Source organism: Cuculus canorus, chromosome 1 (genome assembly GCF_017976375.1).
Source record: "Cuculus canorus isolate bCucCan1 chromosome 1, bCucCan1.pri, whole genome shotgun sequence".
NCBI lineage: Eukaryota > Metazoa > Chordata > Aves > Cuculiformes > Cuculidae > Cuculus > Cuculus canorus.
Window position 1 is genome coordinate 203,177,834 of NC_071401.1, and position 24,201 is coordinate 203,202,034.

The window sequence follows — 24,201 nt, forward strand, 5'->3', positions numbered from 1 at the left end:
AGAGGAAACTGAAGTAAATATATATACGTATTTAGGAAAAAATATTAGCTGTTTTCTTTTTCTTTTTTTAAATAAAACTAGGTGTTTCCCTTTAAAGTATTGCATTAAAAGTATTTCCCTTTAAAGTTGTAAGTATATTTTCATATCTGAGTTTTTATTGACAGAAAAATTTTAACCAAGTTGCAACTTACATAGAAAATAATTTAGTCCATAGAGGCAACTAAAGCCAAAAGAGATAACTAAATGCAGTAGGCTTCACTTTTTTTCAGAGCATAGTCTCTCACCTCCCAACGCTTCCATCATAAATTTTAGATGACCTCTAGCCTGGTCAGCCAATCCTTCTTGACCTTTCTGTATGCTGTATTCATCACATAGCCAAAGGCCACTCTAAGCAACATTTGGAGGGACAACCGGGAGGTGACAACCGCTCCCAAGGATCCGACCTCTGCCTCCACTGTGGAATTGGGCTGGGACAGGTTGGATGGTGCATCGTGGGACACCTTATCCTCAACAATCCTAAAAGATAACTCTCTCATTTGCATGGCTTACTCAAAGTTGACATATCAGAGAGCATATAAATAAGGAACCCAATTTCAGGTGCATGAGTTACAAAGTAAAGCTCATAGCAAATACTTTCCAAAAGAAAAGCAAGTTTTTATTCTTTCAATAGATTTCTGTGAAATACATGCCAACAAAAGAAATACCTGCGTAGGAGCTATTTGGTTTTAAAGTAGTTGAGGATGTTTGTGGACAAGTTTATATTTTCAATGCAAAACAACCTCCATATATCCTGGCTACATCAGGATTAAAACTCTCAGACATAAGCTTTGACAAGTGCAGGGAACAGCATAAATGACTTTCGATTCATATTCTTTTAGGCCTGTAAAGTTATAACTATGTAATATGAACACAGGCTCTTTAGGATAGTTCAGAGCTAATCTGGAACCCTTCCAGGCTACTCTGAAGGATTTAATGGCATAGTTTTTATTTTCTGCTTAGTGCAGTGTACCATTAATTGAAGGTAATTGTCAAGAGGAGACTGGCTTTCAAAAACTACATAGCTCTCAACTGTTCTTGTGCAGAATGGATGCCCTGAGTTTAGGATCACATTTCCCCTGTGCTCTACATTACATTTGTCTTGTCACACAATTGTGTGATTGTATTCAACTAAATAGTTATTCCGTGCTATTACAGCATTTCAAAATAGGGACTCGAGTAACACTGTAGGGAAAGAGAGAGAGTGAAGGAGAGCCAGGTTCGTACTGGGATGAGGACTTGTCTGCTTGAGCTAAACAAAACCCTGAAAGGTATCACAAGTCTGAAGCATTTAATGGAACAGCTCATCTGTTTTGCTGAAGAAGGCAGCCTTGCAGAATGAGAGAAGCAGCTTGCAGCAGAGTACATTAAAGAGAAGAATCAGCTTAATTAGCAAAGAGGTTCAGCAGTCACAAATGTGCTGTGAGACGTGTCAGCCCTTCCCTGCTCCCAGGATGCCATGTGAAAGTGAACCACTTCTCTACATCCTCTGCTTTTCTTTGCATGTGGACAGGACAAAATCGTGATGAACTCCACCACGTTCTCCAGCTTGGACAGTCATGAACCCAGGACTTCAGGACACTGCACCATACAGACACAAAGTGGACTTGCTGACATGCTCTGCATGAAGGAATTAATATAATTTTCTTGACCGATATAATATTGCTATTTATTATCTCTACTGCAGTAATTCCCAGGAATCTCAGATGTGATCCATGAACCTCATCATTCTAAGCAATGCACAAACAAAGAGAAAAGCCCTTACACCAAGTCTGGAGGCCATTTGTATCTCTGGGTGTAACTTGGCCCTAAAGCTAGAACTTGATTAGCATTGATTTTGATGGGGTGTGAGGGAGAATGGAATCTGGTCCATCCTTCCACAGCTGCACTGGCTTTGCAATGTGAAAAACCAAGATGAGCCAAAAGTGATTAAGAAATTATTTCTGCAACTAGAGTAAGCACATGTAACCACAGTTAGACAACAGGGATCAGCAGATCTGCAATGTAAGGAGGTTTTAGTCTTATATAGCTGCTTTAAAGTAAAGTTCCCCTGTGAAAGTCCCTCCCAATTTATGAGCAAGTTTATCAGCAGCATCAACTGAGAGGCCAAGGAGTGTGACGAGCTATGGAGGAAGATCTGCTTTCTTGTATCTTTTTTCCTAGAAATCATTTATTACAGTTTTATAAAAAATATTTTTTTCTCCAAGGCATTCTTTGGGTGATTATGAGTGTAGTAATTTGTTTACAGATAGAATAAATGCACCTGTTTCTATCAGAAGTGTCACATACCACAACTTAACTAAAATGTATGAGTGATCCCCTTTATAAATCTTACTGTGTGAGCTACATAGGTGGTCTCTGTGCTTGTGCATGTACAGGTGGCTAAGTCCTGGATCGGATCAAAATGGAAATTCCAGTTGATGTTTTCAAACACTACCTGAGTGAGTGCTCTTTGTAAGTCCAAACTTCTCGAACACATAAACAGTGTTTGTGAGAGAGTGTGTATATGTCTATATACTTACACACATAATTAGGTTTCAAGGGACTCATATATAGACACCACACAGTCTGTAACTCATTAGCAAATAACTTCCTAAAGTTTCCAGACTGCTGATGGTAGAAGTAATACCTTACCTGGTCAGGGCTATTGGGAATGGAAAGAAAGCTCTTTTATATGTTTTTGAAAGGAAGAAAAAAGATTAAGTCGTTCTGGGTGAAATATAAGACTTCCATGTGATAGTTTTGTTGTTCCCTTCACTGAACTCATCTTACTTTCACTATAAAAACATCTGAAGAGTGGTCCCAGGGTTCCCCAAGACCCATTACTGATCAAGTATGGAGAACATATGCATGCAAACAAAAGTCTGAGGCACATTTGCAATCGCATATCCCTCCCAAACACAGGATCCTTATTAGATTCAGAAGGGTTTCAACTGCATTAGGTGAACCACTGGACTCAGTGGAGCAGAGCCCAAAACACTTTTTCAGGTCCTAAAGCTACAACCCCCAATCACCTTTATTTTTATTAGACCCTTAATGCTCATATTTGTGCAAGATGTACCATTGTTTTCACCAGGCTTGTACCTTCTCATGTGAGCAGAAATCATGGGACAAAACTAAGAGTTCAGTAGAGCTACAGACAGCACAGACCTTCTTAAAACCAATAGGAAAGAAGATTTTGATATGATTGCATGAATGCTCATACACATAGGAAATGACATTTTTCTTTTTGTGTGCGTATAGATATTTACACATTAAACCGCTATCTCCAATGTATTTTCTAAGCACATCCTGTACTATTCTGAAAACATATGGGTAAAATTGCAGCTTAAAACTATTCTAAACACTTACTCCTATGATACTGAAGAGCTGGATGTGAAAACAGAAGAGCTCATCTATACAATAAATTATTTAATACAGCCACATAAATCATCAGTGATTGGAAGAAGTTGAACAAATTCTGGTATATGTTTTAACGAATAACAAAAGCAAGTCTACATTTCCTTTCATGCCCTCCAACCAAAACAAATGGTACCAACCAGTAGCTTTTAGTACTATTTACAGTTGACTATCACTTGGACCTTTGGTGATTAATTAGAGACATGGAAGAAGGTAAACATGGTGCTATTAGCGTGTCTTCGCTGTATTCTGATATAGACCAAACTTTGCATAACCCAAAGGCATGAAACTCAGTGTTTGGAAATTTAAGTAATTGAGGAAAGTAATAGCTCTAATGCATTTTGCTGCTTGCCGTGTACTTTTGTGGAAAGCATATTGATAGACAGTAAACATCCTTAAAGGAAAAAAAATAGATGTAAGAAATCTTACTGAGGAAGAAAAAAAAAAAACCAGGAGAGAAAGACGTTCTTTTTATAAGGATAATGATCACCATAAGCTTTTATAAGGATAATTAAGAGGAAAAAAAGAAGTAAAATGATTTAGCAAAATGTTGTAATTCAATTCTGACATTCTTGTCTGCTGGCTGAAACATTTATGAGTGTATAAAAAATACAGGTTATGAAAATAGAAACTCTTTTGTACATCTTTCTAGATGATTCATTTAGTGTTCCTAAAGAAACTGCAATTTATTTGCAGACTGTGTAGTTCATTTACAGAATGTTTCTACATTTGTAACCTATCAGCCTCTTTCTCTGAAGAGCAATAATGGAAATGGAAATGTGAAAAGAACTAGTTAAAATCAATGGAGCAGAATCAGAAAAGATTTCAGTAAAAGTATGGAAATAGGAAACACAGAAAATGCACATTTGTCAGTCTAGCTGGAAAGAAATGAGTGTATATATACATTTAAACATTCATTTAATTACAGTTCTTTAAGAAAAAGAGCAGACACATCTAGAGATTCGTTCTGATATCCTGGCTTTGCTGAGGTTTCCTTTCAAGCCAGTGTTGTGGTACTTTATAAGGTCACATACGGACTAAACATCTTTCTCTTGGTGTTTGCATGATCGGTCACTGGCAGATCATTAAACAATTGGCCTGTATCCCCAGCTCTACTGTCTTGTGACTGTGGAGCAGCCTCTTCAAAAATCATCATCAACAGCTTCCTTGGTAAACTTCATGAGTTGTCTGATTGAACTCTAAATTTGTTGGCCTATCTGTTCTAAATAAAGCAGAACTCAGCTTTAGTGGACTATTTTCTTGGTGTTCTGGATATTGCCTTAGTGCAAATAATACTGAAATAGGGAGAGCAAAAAAGTTCTTCATCCCACAATCCAGATTACTGTCTGTGCCCTGGATAAGGATTTAGAAAATATAAGATTTCTTTTGACATCTACTACAGTTCATTACTAAGCAAGTCTAATTATCAGTCTTGTAAGCTGGAAAGATATAAGCCAAAAAAAGAAAAATATCAGGATGGAATTAGAACAGAAAATAGTGGAATAAAGCACGTATAGTGCCATAAATTTTAAGTAAATAAATTGTACTGCAGAAATTAATGATGATCTTAAAGGGTAAAGACTGTAGTAAACGATGTTCATACTTTAGTATTTTGCTAGTTGTACCTTAACATTCCCAATATGGTTGATAATCAGAATTTTAGAATAAAATAGTTTCAAATTCACTGAATTTAACAGGACTTATAGAAGGGTGGTGAAATCATAGCAATGGGAAAAATGATTCAACAACTAACAAAAAGAACGAGACAATAAATAAATATCTAGATGTAGGGTTTCCATTTGCATCATTCTCAGAAAAGATAGCACATTGGTGCTAACGCAAAATTCTTTGAATTTTGGAGTGAAGTCTTTTGTGGGTCTGATCCATTGCCAGCTGAGGTAAGTGGAAATTTTTCCTTTGTTTTTCATAGCCTTTGTACAAAGTCTTAAATGATCAGGTCTGAATATATGATGAGGTATTGGTCATGCAAAATTTTTGGTATCCAGGAAAACAACTGCCAAAACGGAAAGTCTATCAGTTAAGAAAGAGTTTAGTTAGCAAAAAAAAAAAAAAAGTTGTATCTCGTCATGAAAAATATAATGAAAAAGGTCCTCTCAGAGTTTTCAAGCAGCTCTAAAGAACAGTAAATAAGTCTGTGCAGAATTTCGAGGGAAATATATCTTCAAAGGAAAATAAAAAGCATCTGACATTACATATGGCACTTACAGACATGGTTTATTGGTGGATTCGGCAGTGCTAGTTTACGGTTGGACTCAATGATGTAAAAGGTCTTTTCCAAACTAAATGACACTGTGTAGTTCTGTGTAATTATGAGTAAAATACTGCCTATCTTTCTGCTCTCCAGTTGGATAGAACTAAAAAATAAATGTCAAAAAATTTCTAATTCACGTTTAGGTTATTTTGAAGTTCCGGAAGACAGTTCAAGCAACAAATAATCACACACATCCCCCTCAAAAAGCTCCAAGAAGCTTTAGATGGTCCCAGTCTGTTTAAAGAGTGTAACTAAAAGCCAACAGGCAAAATTTATTAAAATTTCATCTGGACCCTAATCCTGATATAATCTTGAACCCAAAAATAAAACAGTTGTTTCCAAATACTTCTCCTTTATCACTTCTTTAAAAAAAAACAACACAAATCTTGCCTATTTTGTGGTTGGATTTTCCATTCCGTTATTTAATAGCAGGGAGAAAATGCAATGCATGCAAGCAAGAGTGATGCAAGTATTATCAAAATATGTTCTACTCATTCAAGGACTAATCTAAGCCAGTAAATCGCATACTACCTTTCATGATCTTTTTCATGCCCTTTTTTATTTCTCATTTTTTTAAACAAGAATTTTGTTTTCAGACGTAGCTGTGTTTCATACCAACCAGAAAATTGTTTTCCTCACTGCTTAGCATCTCTGATGGGAATTCAAAAGGATGGCCAAAATAATTTCATAAGGGAAACCGCATGGAGACTTGCTGCTTGAGAACAAGGAAAGATGATCACTTATAAAACACAGGTAGGAAATGAAACAGGAAAGCTATCAGATCCAGACTTCCTCGATGAATAGAGGTTACCAAAACAAACACACACACAAAAAAAGGAAATCATTGACATTTGGTCAATCAGGACAGAACTGGCTGGAGTTGTTCCGGGCAGAGGCTGAACTACTGTGACTCAGACAACCAGGCAGGAAAGCTGCTGAGGGCCAAATGCCAGCAAAAACATGGGAAATGTGTTACTCCACTAGAGTTAGGCAGACTTGCCACCCGCCCTCCATGTGGATGCTCCTCTCTTCCTGGTGAAACTGGACTTGGGCAGTTGCAGAGCTCCTCAGACGTGTCCAAATGAAGCTCTGAATCTCCCCTCCTTCCTGACAGTCTATTTCCATCCCAACAGCCTTACTCCTTTGTGCCATAAAAGACATGTTTTAGATATCACATCTGCTTTCCACAATGCCCGTATGGAGGAAATCTTGCCTTATCCCCAGTTATCCTCAACTACATCTACAGAGGTGTACTGGTGTTTCTAAGATCTCTTAATGGCATAAATGAGTCAAAAGGGTGATAAGAGACCAGGCCAGGGGGGTGATTTCACCTGAAGACATTAACACCCACGAGGATTATTATCATCTCTTGATCTGAACTGCCAGCTGCTATCTATGGAATTTCAATGGTGATTAAGTTTACTGAACCCCCCTGAATTGTTCTGAAACTTGTAGGTATTTTTCAGAAGGATGTTTAGTCCAGATTTTTAAAGTGCAGATGGCTGAGACTCTACTTTTCTTGATAAGATGTAAAAATGATTAATTACTCACACTTAAAAAAACCTTCTACGTTAGCCCTCACATGGCTTATTGGAGGAATTTGTGAGGTCAGAACCTCATCTGAGGTCATTCCATAGTATCTTGTGTAGTCCTAAAAATACATTTGCGGATGATTTTAAATGTTTCTATTGCAGAATTCAGCTAGTATCTTATTCTTAAATTCCTTCTCAAAGGAATCTATATCATCATTACTTTGATGATATAGTTTAAATTCTGAGTTGTGTGACTACAGTTATACATAATCAGCCCTAGGCATTGACAGATCAGTTACATTCCCTCTTTCATTAACACACAGTTTATTTTACTAAAGTTATAATATTATTAATCCCTTTATAACGATACATTAATATTACTCTTGTTTCTAATGTTTCCACACCAGTCAACATAGAGGAGTTACAACTGAGCCAGAGTCTCAAAAAAACCCCAGAAGTATAAAGTAAAATGAATTCTGATACAGTCACTCTGCCATATTAACAATATCTGGAGCAGGAGACTTTACTGCAACTGATTCAGATATGAAAGTATACACACCAGAGACAGAAGCTAGAAGTGTTTAATAGAAAGAATACACATTTTATCTTCTCTGTAACTATGTTTTTAACATAGTCACTGATTCATACTTTCTTATATATGTATTTAAGTTTGCAATCCTTAAACATGGAATGAAATCAGAGAAGGAAATCAGGTGAAATGTATGAACTGCTATTCTGCTGATATGCTGTGCATAAGTGCATTCATAATAAAGGGAGTATACAAGTATGTGATATATAGATACATAGATACATGAACAGATAAAAAGTGGATTCTCATTAGCAGAATTCCTCAAATAGGTGCATTATTTATTTCTGGTTTATCTATCCAGATATCTGTCTTCAGGGGGAAAATATGCCTACAAACTCATTTCGTTTGACAGCTTAACCCCTTGTCAAAATTTGCCCAATGAGCTGAAATTTGCCAAAGGATGCACAGGTGACTGTGGGCATCTCACAGATACATAGTGAAGGCTCACAAAGTCCTCGTATCCTTACAAAATCAGTCTTAAAAGGTCATATTTGTAAAACTTTATACAGAGAGAATTTGAATGTGAATCTAGCTAAGATCAAGGACAATTTCGTAACTCAACCAGTAGCTTTGGTCTTAGAGCCTACAGTAAGAGAAGTGGACATGACTGTGCAGCTTTTTCTCTCTCTTTGCCATTAGGATCTGCCTATATTTTCTTCCTGTCTCTGGCAGTACTGGACGTTGGCTTTATTCCCCAAATTAGAGCTCTAAGAATAAGATACTCTATCACATGGATGCAATCATATCTGTCACACTTCTCAACCTAAAATCATAGAATCTCAGCCTCAGTCAAGCAGCAAGCAACCTTAAAAAAATCTCCAATTCAATCTCCTGCTTCCAAAGGAGACTGTGATGTTCAGAGCCTTGCACATTAAAATTTAAAAAATGTCTAAGAATGGAGATCCCACAGCCTCTCCAGGCAAACTGTTCCAGTGCTTAACTACTTCCATAGTAAACATTGTACCTATGTTGAAATTTGCAAGACAATGTTGCCTTTTGTCCTTTTTCAGTTGGAAAGAGTCTTGGCTCACATTTCCATAATCCTCCTTTAGGCAGTGGAAGATGGTCCAACCAAGCCTCCCCTTCTCCTAAAGAAGTCTTTTCTTCTCTTCTTCCTCAGTTGTGCAAGAACCCCTTTGTAAAGCTACAAGATGAAAATACACAGCTAACACATCACATTAAGTTAGAGGCTCATCTGACCGTGTTCTAACCAGCCATGCGGTGACTGGTCCTGTGATACAGGAGAGAAAAGGGTATCCATCATGACACACTCAGAGAGAGTCCTTTCCAATGGTGATCTTCCCAATGCAGAATCCTACTATGTGTTGCTGCTCTCATTCTTGCAGCCAAGTTTCAAGCAGAGCTTATTAACAGGTTACTTTTCAGGCTGAAATCTGCCTCGCAGAGAGAGCAGGTGATCACTTGTATGCAACTGTTAGGTAGGAAGACTCAGTCTGTGAGACTGGACAGGTAAATCAGAATAATTCCTCTATTTCTTCTCAGAAGATTACTGGTCCATGCTGACTGACTCATCAACATTTGATGCTATGCTCTTTGAAATAAGTGAAAAAAAACCCATCATCAATGTGTAGTTCAAAGACAAAAGAACAATTCTAGTACTCCAAAGTCACTGGCAGTGCAGTGACAGCTGATTAGCCAATCCTTTCTCTTCATCCCGCATGACCAGATCATGAGAAAATACAATATATAAAAAACCAGCATACAAGATCACTCTCCTCCAACACAACGTTTGTCACTAAGCAGAAACTTTATGACATTAAAGGGGTGTGCAGACATAGATACACAAAAGTTAGACACAAAAAAGATAGACACTTAAGTCTGAGCTAATCTCTTTGAAGAGAGAAGCGTGTGCAGAGAGCGATTCAGCTCACTGAAAAACAACCACCTGAGATAGGCTGGATAACTTCCATTCTGAGACTGCCTCTTCCTTTTCACCTTGAGAGCCTGATATGATTAAAACAAGGACAGAGATTAACTTTTGGGTATTTAGAGTTTTTTTGTGAGATTCTCCCTCATATGAAGACATTACCTACATCATGAGGAAGTTCAAGAATTCCTGAGTCAGAAGGTCTGATTTCTGTGTGTCATCAGAAAGTGATCTTTGACAGTCACTGATCTGATCTATCAAAAGAACAATAGAAGCTTCTTCCAACCCTTTACACATTTGCTGCAGATTATTTTCTGCATGTCCTTTATAAGCCAGATTTTGCCTCTGACAAAACTCTCGTACGCTTCAAAAGAAACCCATCTGTGATACAGCATTAGCAAGAAATAAAGTAAAATAAGAAGTGTTTGAAGAAAACTCGGGGCAAAACAATTTTTATATAGCTAACCTCTAAATATTCAACAACTTGCTGAAAAAATCTGCCCTTTCTTCCCGTAGCTAGAAACAGAAAGATACTTTTAAAACCAACTATGAGCTAAATCGGATAGTTCTGAAAAGATGTCAAGATGGGCTTTGAACAATCAGTAGCTTTGAATATTTCAAACAACTCCTGAAACTTGAAGGCTTTGCCTCAGCCTGAATCCCTGAGCCATTTGAGGTTCTTCATTCATTGAAATTCTTAGACGTAGCTCTGCTCTAATCACCAGGCATTGGACATAGGAGCCCAGGATCTCCTCGAAATAACATGCTTAACATTGTATTATCATGGTGTGGGAGAAGAAAGCTGAAACTACTTAAATATGTGTCACCCACCACTAGGCTCAAAACTTTACAAAAGCAAGTTCATAAATCAGGAGGTGACAGTAAATTTTTAACAGTGTATAAACTCAGGCATGAGCAAGAGCTTGGTTTATTTTATGGGTATGATGATAGCTGTGAAGAATGCTGCAGAGTGATATAGATAACATGGTGGCGCACCTGTAACCTCCAGGACTGAAAGAGAGAACTGTTTGCACTTCATCATTCCAGCAAGAAAAAAATACCAAGTTCTCCTGTCACAACACACCCTAAATGGAGCCTTACTGTCCCGAGGAAAAAAAAAAAACATAATGTACAATGTACACCTTGTCAGTCTTATTCTCTGTGATTATGTACTTCCATGGTATGTGAAAGTTTCATAGAGCAATTACATCCATTGTGACTTTGTAATTACAGTATTACGAGGTCACAGACAGAGCAACTTTGCCAACTCTTCATTTTTAAGACTAGCCAGAACAGGATATAGGTTTGCACTGGACTAGTAAGTCATCAATAGGTACACAAAGTGCGATACGCTCAGGAGGCTAAGACTGATATGAGATGTTCATGCTAGGGATCGGCCAGATTCTGATCTCTTGTACTCTTTCAACATAAATCTGCATAATCACCCTGGAATAAGAATGTCTTTATGGAAATAATTAGACAGAAGTCCTAGAAACTTGAGTAAAAAGTTAAAAATAGGCTTTAAATGCTTGAGTGGCTTAGCAACCAAAATCAAACTTTACTAACAACCAGGAAGATTTGGGTTGTGTCTATAGCCTGTAACTATTTACTTTTGAACCATTTATTCTACAGCAAAAAATCAGACCTGAACAATAATATAACAGTTTCACTAGAGAAGAAAATCTAAGAAAGAAAGAGTTTTTATCAAGTAAGTTAAAATATTGCGCGAGTTGTCAAACTGAATGAGGTTGAACATATCTTACTGAAGCAGATAAGAGTTGTGTTTATAGAGCAGAGTGGATCCCTACCACACCAGTGTTTGTGAGAACAATGGGAAACCTCAACCATCGTATATATTCTTCATTATAAGTTTAGGCACAGAGCTTCCTGTCAGTTAAGGTACCTGTATGATAGACTAATTTTCGGCAAAATGTTAAATGTGATTTTTTTTAAAGTGTGTTTTTTTACTGAGGGGTTTTAAAACAAAATTAAGTTTGTATCTTTTTTAAACCAAAATAAAATATTTTTTAAAAAATCAGGGACTCTACAACACTTTCTACTAATTCTTGTATGGTGTATTTTAGATTTATTTAAAACATGATAAAGTTTCCTGTATATACAGTCTTGTATAAATATGGAGAAAATTTATAGAAAAAATAATAAACACACTGGAAACAACATTTCCGTAGAAATAGTGAAATGCAATCCTATATTAACCACAATTCTTTTTTTTTTTTTAATATAATGAATAATTTGGCAAACTGTAGGTGGCACCATTAAACATTTTGGTATAACTGACTTTTTTTCACTAAAAGAAAACATTTTGCATAAAAATCCTCTGCTCTACTTGTTAAAAAGAAAAATCAATGTAAAATTGTCCCAACAGCTACTGAGAAACCCTTAACAGTGTTTGGAAAAAAATCCCTTCTCAATATGTTTCTGAAAAATCTAGAGGTTTGTTCTTTTCCTTTTTTTTTATATCAGTGAATCTGAAATCAATGAGCCTCAGGTTTCTTCATGGTTTTGCAATATACATGGGCATATTCTAGATTAATCTAAAACTTACGTCTGCCTAAAATCTGACCCAAGCTGTCCCATAAAATTGAAGATTGATGTTGTTTGAAAAAAATAAATTCTTCTCAGGGAACAGAAATACCACAAAAAAAGCATAAATGAAATTTGCTTCTTTAAGACAGCAGAGTGTGGAAGGGAACTTTTAACTGATGTGGTGGACTAGACTGTCAAATACACTGCGATTACTGATCATTGCTCTGTATCATATAACAAGAACATTAAATAAGGGTAAGTGTAATTAATACATAACATCAGTAAGAGTCAATTTTCCTTCTCTTCTTGAGGCTGACTGGCTTTATCATTATTTTATTTTTTAATTTCCTGGAGATATTGCCTTCCTTACCAGTCTTCTCATACGACTGAGATAAGCTATTGCACATTTTGATTTGAAAGCAAGAGGGATAGTAATTAAGTAATTTGAAAATGAAAAGAACTTAATCAAGGAGGTTTATACAGTATGAAACTGTGCAGAAACTCCATCTACCTTTAAGAAACACTGTTCTTCAAAATCTCCCCTGGGCAGACAACAAGCTGATCCTTGTCTCATTTATTTCAAGAGCAAAGCCTCCATTAATTTTCTAACATGACACCTCAAAATATCCTTTCTTCAAGGGGGAAAAAAATAGTCTCTTTTTAATGTATGTTTTGGGGCTGGGAGTACCAAAGAATCTCATGTCACTTTGAATCCAAAGTGTGAATTTGATCTACAGCGATGCCCAGGCACAGCAGGTTGCATGCTGAGTTGGTCACCACCGACATTAGGTCCCTACTCCTACCGGCTTTCCATCCTGTGCATACCTTTCTTTTCCCACCCTGGAACCCAGACTGTTCTGCACCAGCCCTATCTGTGAGTACACATTGACTCAGTCTGGTGCAAGAAGGGTCGAAACAGAAAAGACTGTGCTGCTGTGAAACCACTAAATGTGTGACAGCTCCTGAGGCTTCATGCTCAAAGGAGATGTGATAGGATTGTTTTCCTGATGCAGCCAATGCCACAGTATTCCTCAATTATCCATGATTAATCCTATTAATCGCTATTAATGTTGATGCTGGAGCTCAGATGGGAAACTTGGAGACATCTAAAAGAGGTGACAATTTACCAAGGATATTGTGGTGTTATATGACTTCACGAAACAGGTAAAATGTCCAATAAAGAATAGTACAAGAAAGCAGACACAGGTAGAACTTGTTTTTCTTCTTGTGTCATTTACCTTTGTTTCCTGGTACAGGAGGAACATGTATAAAAACAATGCATAGGAAAAGAACATAAGGATGATATCCGTCTGATTGTGTTTTAATTACACAGACTCATTCAAAGATCGTAACAAAGAAGCGGTCAGTGGAACTGTGAGACCTAGTGGTTACAGCACTCAAAATAAAAGGAGAAATTGGATTCTGGTTCTAACACCCCAGGGTTTGCTCATCCCATAGTTTACCCCGTAGCTTGTGAAACAATAAGTAAGACTGATGTAGGGACAAAAACTCAAGACTGTTTCTTTTTATTTGAATGTCATGACAGTCAGGCAATAGATACATACAATTATACATTACCCATAGCATGAACCCTCAACTCTGGCCTCCACAGCAAAAAAACTCATTGCTTTGTTTCAGTTCTGATATAATCTGCTAGATGATGAGTGGGGAATGCCTGTGGACAAAAGATGATAGAAGTTTAAAGACCCTATGCTCAAAGAAAGAACGACATTTGGGTCATTCACACGCTGGACAAACAATTCTGTATACATAATGGCTACACAAGGGAGAAAAGAAACAGGTCTTGTGTTTCCTTTCCAATTAATATACATGTGCATGTGCACACAGTGAGTTACACGTTGTCATGGTCATTTTTCTATACAGATTATGGTAATGATTAAAAGATTATGAATAAGGACATCTGAAAACAAGAACAAGTAGGGAAATTCCATCCTATTCTGTATCTCTATCTTTTCTGTGAACATTACTTTGTTATCTGCAATATGCAAGCCTATTGAATAGGTGCTATTAATTTAATATGCATTTATTCTTTCTGATCTTTCTTTAATTTTAAATTAAGTGAAGCCAGTGATCAAAGAAAGGCCAGAATAATAGCCCTGTAGGTTGATTTTTTTTCTTTCCTTTTGGTCCACAGAAAGCAATGAGATGCTGCACTGTCTGGTTTTTCCTGTGGTATGTACCTAGATGATAACGTGGCCTGCAGTAACGCCGAAGTACATGGGAGTCACCCAAATAAAAAATTACCAAGTAGAGTAAAGGCCTGTGATCAATCTCTGAGCATCCTTATTTACCTTTTGTGTTTCAGCAGTTGCTAAGAGCCACAAGCTTATTGCTCTAAGTCACTTAACTTGGAGCACAAAGATGATCCCTACCCCAAAGAATTTACAGTAATAGGTTGTTTAACTCTGTAAAACTCAATCTTGTTATAAGAGAAAGATATTTACTCACACACCCAAACTCCCTTCAATGGAATATTTAACTGTGCTACTTAAGAATCATGTCCATGATTAGAACTGTCCGTAAGCTACAAAGTTCCTTGTCATTCTGCAGAAACCAAAGTAATGTTTATTACAGAATCAATACTCAAACATTACTTGAAAAGGAGTTGGCTCTGCAGACAGAGGATACGGCTTTTATTAGACTAATCAGTATGCTCAGAGCTGGGGGAATAACAAAAAAACAAAGTTCTGAGGCACAATAGAGCTTCATGCAGTCAAAGGGTTTGTGTATTGGAAAGACAGGAGATGTAGTTCTTCCTTTTTTCCTCAGTTAACTGCATCACCTCTTTCCTCAAGACTTGTCTTACATCCATAGACAATATCAGTCAGTAATTTGATGAGCGATGTGATGGCCAGCCTTAAGACACAACTCAAGCTTAGATCAAACATTTGAACAGAGGTGCCTCCTTAGTGCCAGGAGTTAGGCTCTGGACTAAGGAGTCCAGAAGTTAGTTTAGAATTTTCTTGAAAGTTTGCCCTGCTCTTGACTTGCCATTGATCTAGCAGTTAAAGACACTAAATAGGAAGCCCTTAGGTTTGGGTTCTGTGTGTTAGACGGCCAAAGGAACTCCTTATCCAATCTGGACATTTTTTTTGAAATTTCATAGAGAATATTAAAATCTTTGAACCTTTCTCCTTCGCATTTTGACTTGTAATGTACGTTAACTCACCACATCTCAAAGCAAGTTCCAATTTTTGCTAATTTTTTCTGTTGAGCGACAAAAGAAAATTTTGTTGAATTACTTATGGGCTTTGACGACTGAAATAAAGTTTAGTGTCAAAAAATCTGGGTTTGTTCCTAAAATAAGTTATTTCCAGCTAATCTTTGCTGCTTGGCTTATACCTACTGTGGTCAGAATTAGTTGTCTCTACATTGGACCAGCCACAGCTGTGTTAGCATTCATCCCATGTCTCTTCTGGCCTCCTGTAGTTGTTCAACTTCTATTAACATTTTTTTCTTTAATTTTTAATGACTGAAATAATGACAAAACTGTTTCACAACTGGTTGGATTTTTTAAATTATGTTTATTATTTCCCCAAAAGGTCTTTTATTTACCATCATGACACTGAGGATATAGGTTGGGTGCCTTGGAGTGTGTCATAGGAACTGTTGGTAGTGCTTCAGAGCATGGAGTCTTCTCCATTAAAGAAATATGTGAGAGGGGAAGAGACCCTCTCATCATGTGACCTCCTCTTTCCACCATACAGCATACAGCATATGAGAAGAAGCTCAGGAAGAGATCCATCTGCAGAACTGAACCTAGGTCTGTGTTACACGGAGTACCATTGCATTTTTCATCTGAGGCTACTAATTTTAGCAGAAAATTGGATTTTCTCACAATCCAGAAGAGAAGATCCTTATCTCCATCTTGAACAACTGGCAGAACTTTCATGCTGCTGGTTTTGTAGTAGTGTAAGTCAGTTATTTCTCTCCTCTCTGAACTCTGTGTAATCCTGGGGTGGATTGTGGGAGTTGCTCATTTCACTGCTAAACAATAGATTCAGACAACAACTGAATCTATTCAGAATCTATTCAGGGGCAACAACTACTTTACCATTGGCAGTGACTGGAAGGGATGGTGTGGGCAAGAACAAATTCAGGCACAAATTTTCTTTTCTGGAAAGCATTACTATCATTTGGGAAACTTTGTTTGTTAAATCCCACAAGGTATACAGATAAATATCATGTCCTGATATCAGCAGAAATTATCCCCAGTATCAACAATAAGAGTAATTACTTATGGAGAGAATCATCTTAGCTAAATTTAGTTATCTACAAGTCAGGCATCTAATCTAAACCAACCACCTAGGCTCCCTCTGTAATGAACAGACAGAAATAGGCACCAGGAGAGAGAGACTTGTTCCATCCCCAAGATAAATGTCCTGAGATATGTAGACTGAATCACTTTCCAGAGGTGCCTATCTCTATTGACTACAGAAGGAACATAGATAATTAGCCATGACTAGGCACTTAATTTTTAGATACATAGACACCTAAACTTTAGCACGATGAATCAGAGCTGAGTGATTACCACTAGGCAAACTTCCTCCTACCCATTTATCAGTGAGAGAATGTCTGACACCTGAAACATAAAGCTTGGATCATTCCCAAAATTTTCTCTTTCTTTCTCATTTAGGTTTTTTTTTATTGTTCTGCTTCATCTCATGCTGCACATATTCAGGTAATAGTTTCTCTTATGCACTTTGTTATTATTAGACTGAACAGGAACTGCTATTTTTACTGAAATACCTGAAACAATGTTCTTTCAGAAAGGAAAATGAGAATACATGATAAATACATATTTTAAAATATTATAATAACATCATCTGTTTTTTATTTGCTATTCTTCTAAATCTGGTGCAATTTTATGTACAGCTTCTACTTCCTATGGGATTTTAAAAAAAATCAGCTTTTTAAGAAGATCTGTGCCTACAAATAAATCCAGCTTCATTTTATTGTAGTGCTTGATATAATTTCTATAAGTTACAGCCTAATATAAGGTAGAGGAACAAACTTTAAGCCACATCATCTGTTTTTTCCCCCAGGTAGAGATATATAATTTTATTTGTTCTGGAGTTTTTTATGTGGTTCATCAGATTAGGAAATTTTATTAGACCTCCTACTTCAGGCTTGTAACAATATGATCCTTCCTATGCCAATAAATAAAGTTCTGACATGCTTATAAGTAATATGAAAAATATAGACTAGAAAGGCATCTTCATTTATTTAAGCACATACTTAGTACAAGATTAAAGTTATTTGCTTACATGCTGTCCTTAATATGGATAGGCTTAAAGGCATTTCCATGTATTTTCCTGAATGGGAAAGAAAGTGTTAGATGTGCAATGAATTTCCATTATTTTTTATTTGATGTTAAGAGTATTAACATTAGACGTGTTAATGTGGAGATAGATGCTGTTAAGTAAAGTTCATGGGGTGCAATGTAGGGGCAAAAGAGTTAAATGACACATGAATAAGAAAACATACCTTTGGGCTGCAATTTCCGCATAAAATTTTGCTCTGATTTTAAATGTGAACAGTGCCTAGTTGTTACTCTGGATTCTGGCACATTTTGTCTCATTCATGTGTATACTTAGTAAAATAGATGTTTAGGTAGGGCCATGTATGTCTTTTAGAATCAAAATTAGTCTCTAAGACTCACTTGGTGGCATATAAAGCCATGTGTTCTCACAGGTCTAGATTAATGTTTTCCAAGTCTTGTGAAAGGAAGTGAGATTATTTTAAAGGAAGTCTAGATGAATCCAGAGACTCGAGGAGTGGTGTAGGGCTTTCACTGAGTTGGCTGCTCAAACACAGGTAGCAAGGAGTCAAATAAAAATAGCCATTGTTCTTAAAATGATTTGACCCTTTGGCGTGTTTGTAAATATGGACATTGACATCCCTGGACCAAGTCACAAAACGAGATGCTAAAAATGACACATTTGCAATTATCATAGACCTTGGGGACCTCTGTTTTACCAGCTTTGAGAACAACAGTGAAACCAAACCATAAAATCACTGTGATAAACAAGCTGAACTTTCTGTAAAAGACAGGTGAGTATTTCTTTTTCTGAAAGGCCTGAAACCTTCCCTTTCACAGGAAAAAAAACAAAAACAACCAACCTGTGGTTTTGTGGTTAAGGCACTGAATTAAGAAAAGGCACTGCTGGATTCTGTTCACATCTTTGCTTTGGTGTGAGCTGAGAAAGTCTTCTGCTTTTCAAACCTTCAGCAGTACTTGGGTGCATGCCTGGAGCAAACCAAAACCAAGATCCTTTAAACCATCCCAATTAGTAGCTTGATTGAGAGCATCTATATCTGCAGGATCAAGACCTTATTTTTTATCTCTCTCCTTTCCAAATAGTTCCTTCTTTTTGTCATTCTATTTGCCCCGTATATTTAAATAAAACCTGTGAAACAATGCTTTGGTTCTGCCCAGCTTTGTTTGAAATGTGGTGTTCGCTATTGAGGAAAATGACATATTTCTGGAGAAAAGATGGCAAAACTGAGGCTTACTTAAGTTTGAGGAGGGAAGAAATACCATATCAGTCATCTGCTACCTAAAAATAGGTAGCTGAAAAAGGTAATCTGTTCTCCCATGCACTTGCAAACAGGACAAGGATAGGTTTCATTGGATGAACCTCTCTCCATGCCCTCCAACCCTATTATCTATGATTTCTGAGACTGCCAATTTTGTTTGGATACAGGATGTTATCGCAGCAGGACCTGAGCTTCATACACACCTCCAGCTCTACTGCAATATGGAAAAAACGGGCATAAACAAGCATCTTTGTGTTGTGGTTGCTTTTGGCCAGAGTTTATAAGAAGCCATCCATCAAAGAGCAAGAATACTTACAAGTTTTGAGTTGAGAAAGTGCAATGGCAAGCTTTCGGGGGGATTTCACAATACTGATTTCTTGGTTTGAAGCTAAATACATTTACAAGAGCATCTGCTGGTGTGAGTCTCTTAAATATAGCATATACTCCGTGTTACTGCTTCATCATCGTGTATAATTGGCAATAAACCTATTTAGAATTCAAGATGCATAAAACTGAAAGTCTTTGAAGGGAAGAGCTGCTGAGATTATATTTATTGTGCTTTCCCACAATATTTTTCTATGCATAATGTGATAAACCTCCAAGGTGATTGTAGGCAAAGCTAAAATATTCACAAGTATGCAGTTATTATGAATTCAGACAGGTTGTAAGACATTTTGATATCAAACTCTTAATGAATGGCAGTAAACATATTCTACATTACTTTATTAAAATGCCTATTAAAACATACACATCCATGGAATGATCACTGGATGTGTTTACTTGCTAGTAAAAACTCCATGAAGAAAACAGCATGGAAATAAATTTTCTTTTCCTGTGCTACTATGATAAGAATTAAGGCATGCATTTAAAGTTCATATTATTTTCAGTGTGTTCACAGTGCATCCAGATAATCAGATATTCAAAGGAGGATTCCCAGTCAATTCCAGTGTGCCACAGTTCAAAGTAAATAAAGTTGCGTAAATGATAGTTCCATATACCAGAATGTTTTTGAGATCCCAGAAAACCTGCTTCACTCCAAAACAACAAACAAAACAAACAACAAATATGCAAAAAAAATACATTCTGGTTAATTCAATGCTTTTGGAATGAAATTTGTCCATATTTTTTTTTATTTTTCTAAACTTTTTTTAGCAAAACTTTAAAACAAAAAAAAGGTCACATTGAGCCAGAAAAGCAAGAGACTTTTTTTTCAGCTTTTCAGAGTGCTTGCTGACAGTTTGAGGAGAAAAGAAATCAAATTATGAGTTGAAAACACATGGAATTTTTTTTACATGAATACAAGTTCTAATTTTTTCACGAAGTCCTGATCAACACTAGTGACAAAAACAAAGCCAGAAGTCTCCTGTGACACTTGATAGCATTTATGTAGCTCTATACCATGCTTTTTAATCTAGAGATATTGCAGATCTTAAAGGGGCTGAATATGTTACATTTTCTCTAGGCAGTCGATAGCAACTGTCCTCCTAACGGAAATACCTCTATGTGTGTTGCCTCCATGGGAGGCGTCCATGCCTCAGAGTGCAATAAGTGTCTACTAGACCAGCAGAAAGAAAAGACCTATTGTGCCGTAAATTCACACAAGACATCACTCTAATGTGAAGTGTGTGCTGGATGAGCACATGGTGCCCTGAGACTGCAGAGCTGGGAGGAGAACATGGAAAGGCATCAGGACACACATAATACTTCCCTTAGGATATACTGAGCAAAAGTTAAAGCCTGGAGCTTTTTGCCTGTTAACAGAAACAGAGAAATTATCTTTAAATGTTGGTTTCTTCCTGGTATATGAAGCCTCTGCAGTTAATTGCCCTGAAAATACTGGTGTGATCTGTGCATTGCACAAGGAATAAAATCATGGCCCACAATAACCAGCGCTCAGGCTCCCATTCCCTTTGGCAAAGCAACAATCTTGCTCTCGGTACTCGTGTTTTGCAGTCCTCCAGAGAGTCTAGATTGTTTTGATAGGTAAACTGAGTCCGCACAGGTTGAATTAACACAAGAAGAGGTTTGCAAAGCATGTTACTGGAGTGGTCTCTTTGCCTTTTCCCTTAACCAGTAACTCCATGGAAATGACCAGTACCATATTAAAAGAATCGTACTTTACATCCTGATGGAGTTTATTATCTTTCTTTGCCATGATTACACAACAGCATATTCCTACCTGCCTGTTGGAGGTATTTTCTCATTCAGAACTGAATTTTTGGATAATGTACAAGAGCAACATGCTTTATCAACCCCTCAGTTTTACAGCACTGCTGTAGCTATACATACTGTTTCTACAAATAAGTAACATACCCCACAGTGTAATATCTTTCACTTCCCTAATGTACTTTTTGACACATGATGAGAAACTGCAAGTCTTAATTCCCAAGCCTAGGTTAAAATGACTGAGCAACGTACCATCCAAATGAAAGGGTGTCATTGTTCTGGCTGGAAATTTTCATGTCTGGCAATAATATTGTTTTAAATCAAACTGTGAAGAAATTATGCAAGCTGAGTCAAAAATTCGAATATGTATTTAAACGTCCTATTAATAGGCTTGGAAGAGCATGCGTATTAAAAAAAAAAATCCTTTATAAGGAACTGTATTCCCTAGGTAAATTCTACTTGACATGTCTTTATTTACTGTCGAAGCCGTAATACACCATTATAGTCCCTCTGATATCACCGATAAATGCATTGCAGAATACCAGATGGACAAAGAAAAGTGTAAGAATGGAGAAAGAAAGGGAAAATAAAATACAAATTGTGTTATGTCGCTTTGTCTGACACTCTGGGAGTTCAGCAGACGAGCAGCTTCCCTGCCATGAGGGATGTTTGTATGCCTATTGCATCACGAAAAAGGACATTAGCAAGAAGGATTTGAAAGAAAAATATGTGACAATATGATTCTGGGGTGTTTCCTCCAAGCATGGACACAGGCACAAAGGTGTACTTGAACAGCTAAGAAACAAGGAGAGGCTGGAGGAGATACATTGACAGTGAATGGAAAGCGATAAGCAGAAACCAGTAAACATGGACTGAATGGAACCATGAGAAACCACCACCTTATCATCCTCTCTGTGTCCCTCACTGAGCTACGCTTGTACAGAGAGGTCCCAAACCCTCCAGAGCCAGGGCATATTTGTGTGTTCATACGTGTACCACACCTAGCACTGGTGATATAAACCTAGCAGCTCCTTCAAGCATTCCTCAGCGCAACTCAGATCCTCTCATTATATTATTTTATAGCCATCACAGTTGTATCCTACTGAATTTACACTAAAGCAGAAAAGTTCTTTATGCCTTCCAAATGAGCAAACTCTTCACAGTGTCCACTTCAGTTACTTATTTCTATTCTTCTACCCACCCTTCCCCTTCCCCCTCGTCTCCAGCCCTGCTCTCAAAGGAGAAAGTAACAGAGATATTTGAGATTATAAAGGGTTTTGGATGAGTGAACCTGGAGTGAGTAAAGCTCTTAGAAAAGAATTTAAAGGATCGCAGTGGCATGCAGTCATGTTATATAAACATATTCTGAATGGTACCATCATACACCCAGCCCTGGCGCCACAATTGCATTAAGTGAAATTTTATACAGAAATTGTGAAAGTGCACCGGGCTTGGTTGATTATCTGCTCTTTCTGTTCCCTTTCAGATGTGAAGTAAGAAGCCAAGGTGCAGGAGAAGAATGTGGACAGTGCCAAGAGGTTCCTGACCTAATCTAAGCAAAAGGTTTTCTTTCTTTTTTTTTCCTTCCCCTTTTTTTTTTCATCTTTCTCTCTCTGGTTTGGTTTCCTCCACAGAGTTCAAAGCTGTCACTCCTGTCAGAAATGAACACCTGGAATTTACTGTCACTGGGATTTAAAATTTTCAAACACTAAAGGAAAGAGGGGGAAGAAATTGGAATAGAGCCATAGTGTGAAAGCTGTATGGTACTTCCTGAACTGTCTAATGAATATTTTCCCTCGTGTGCCTCAACAGTTTTAAAGCATATTTGGAGAGAGAAAAGTTACAATACTATTCAGGAATTGTTTATTCTTGGCAAAATAAGTTCATTAAAATGAGGTTCTGATTAAAATGAAATATTAATTTAGGCCTTGAATTGTGTAATCTGCCCACAAGGGTCTCCTTGAAAAATCAGGGTTATGTTTGTCAAGTAGTAAAGCATTGTTGCAAGTAAAGCCAACTTTTTTGCTTTTAATGTTGTCTGATCTCTTTCCCTGAGGTAGCCCAGGTCTGTTGACCTTCAGGGCAAACTGTGAAGCCTCACTATTACTTGCAATAAGAATGAAAATATGGTTTACATTTGAAGGGGGAAGAAGTTGGGAAAAAACTGTTATGTGGACTATGTGTTAGATTTGTTTGGAGGTTATCTTTCCTAGGGATTCTCACTTATCCCTGGTACTCATAGACTGTCTCCCCATTAAATTGTCAGTAACTGAAACTTTGCAAATAAATAAATTTTATAACATTTCTATGACTTTTCACACACACACATACATACAAATTATATTTATTTATCATCAGATAAAATTTCTGGTCCCAGAGATATGTGCAATTTTGATTTAAACCTTTTTCCTCCCTTTCTAGACACACACACACAGAGGTATACACACAAAAAAAAAGAAAAAGAAAGAAGAAAATATGCCTCCCTTTATTTTTTATATCAGCTCTGAGTATAAATAGTAACCTTTGTGCTTCTCTAGTGGAGGAGTTCAATACTGTGACAGCATATATCCCAAAGAACAGACGAACCCAACAGGGAGCATCTGTGTCAGAGTTAACGTCAAGACACGTTTTCCAAAACCGTTAAACAGACAGAGCCTGGGAAATCCCTTCAGTGAAATCCCATTCAAGACATTATAGATAAACAGCAGAAATTGGTTCTTCTTATACATGAACTTAAAAACTCCACCAGTGATATCGAATAATGCCTGTTTTACTACACAATGAGCAAATACATTATGAAAATTCCACGCAAATCATATTATTTTACTGGCTATACCGACACTGCATCAACTAGCAAAGAATCTCTTACTTTTTTCTGGGCAGCCCCGGGTCATGCTGGCTGGGTAGTGTATTTTAGATCTCTGAAGGATGCCCTGCTGTTTGTAGCCTCATCAAAGAGTATCTGTTGTTGGCAGTACAGCACTACAGTTCCAAGAGGGAAGGGGGAAGCTATCAGACTGAGCCAGTTTTTGTTTTCTCTGCTGTAGTTTCTGGCCCCGTGCTTCCTCTGAGAAGGTATTAAACTGTTTAACATTACCACTGTTTCTATTTGCCTTCTGACCTGAGAAACTTAGATATGAACTTTAACTCAGGCTGCAAGGAGATGCTGGGGCACAGAAGGGAAGCAGGTCTCCAGAAGCTGAGACTGGCA

The 24,201-nt window shown here is 37.2% G+C and overlaps 1 long non-coding RNA gene across 2 annotated transcripts in view; it reads right to left on the reverse strand.

The window, feature by feature from the left end:
* The window catches only part of LOC128854085 (uncharacterized), a 59,891-nt gene that overhangs the window by 31,447 nt on the left and 4,243 nt on the right, over positions 1-24,201 (reverse strand). The window contains exon 2 of one of the 2 annotated variants that reach the window (XR_008452986.1): positions 18,408-18,534. The exons of the other annotated variant lie outside the window; for it this stretch is intronic. This is a non-coding gene — a long non-coding RNA (uncharacterized LOC128854085). The remainder of the gene's footprint in view (positions 1-18,407; positions 18,535-24,201) is intronic. 2 annotated transcript variants of the gene reach the window in all.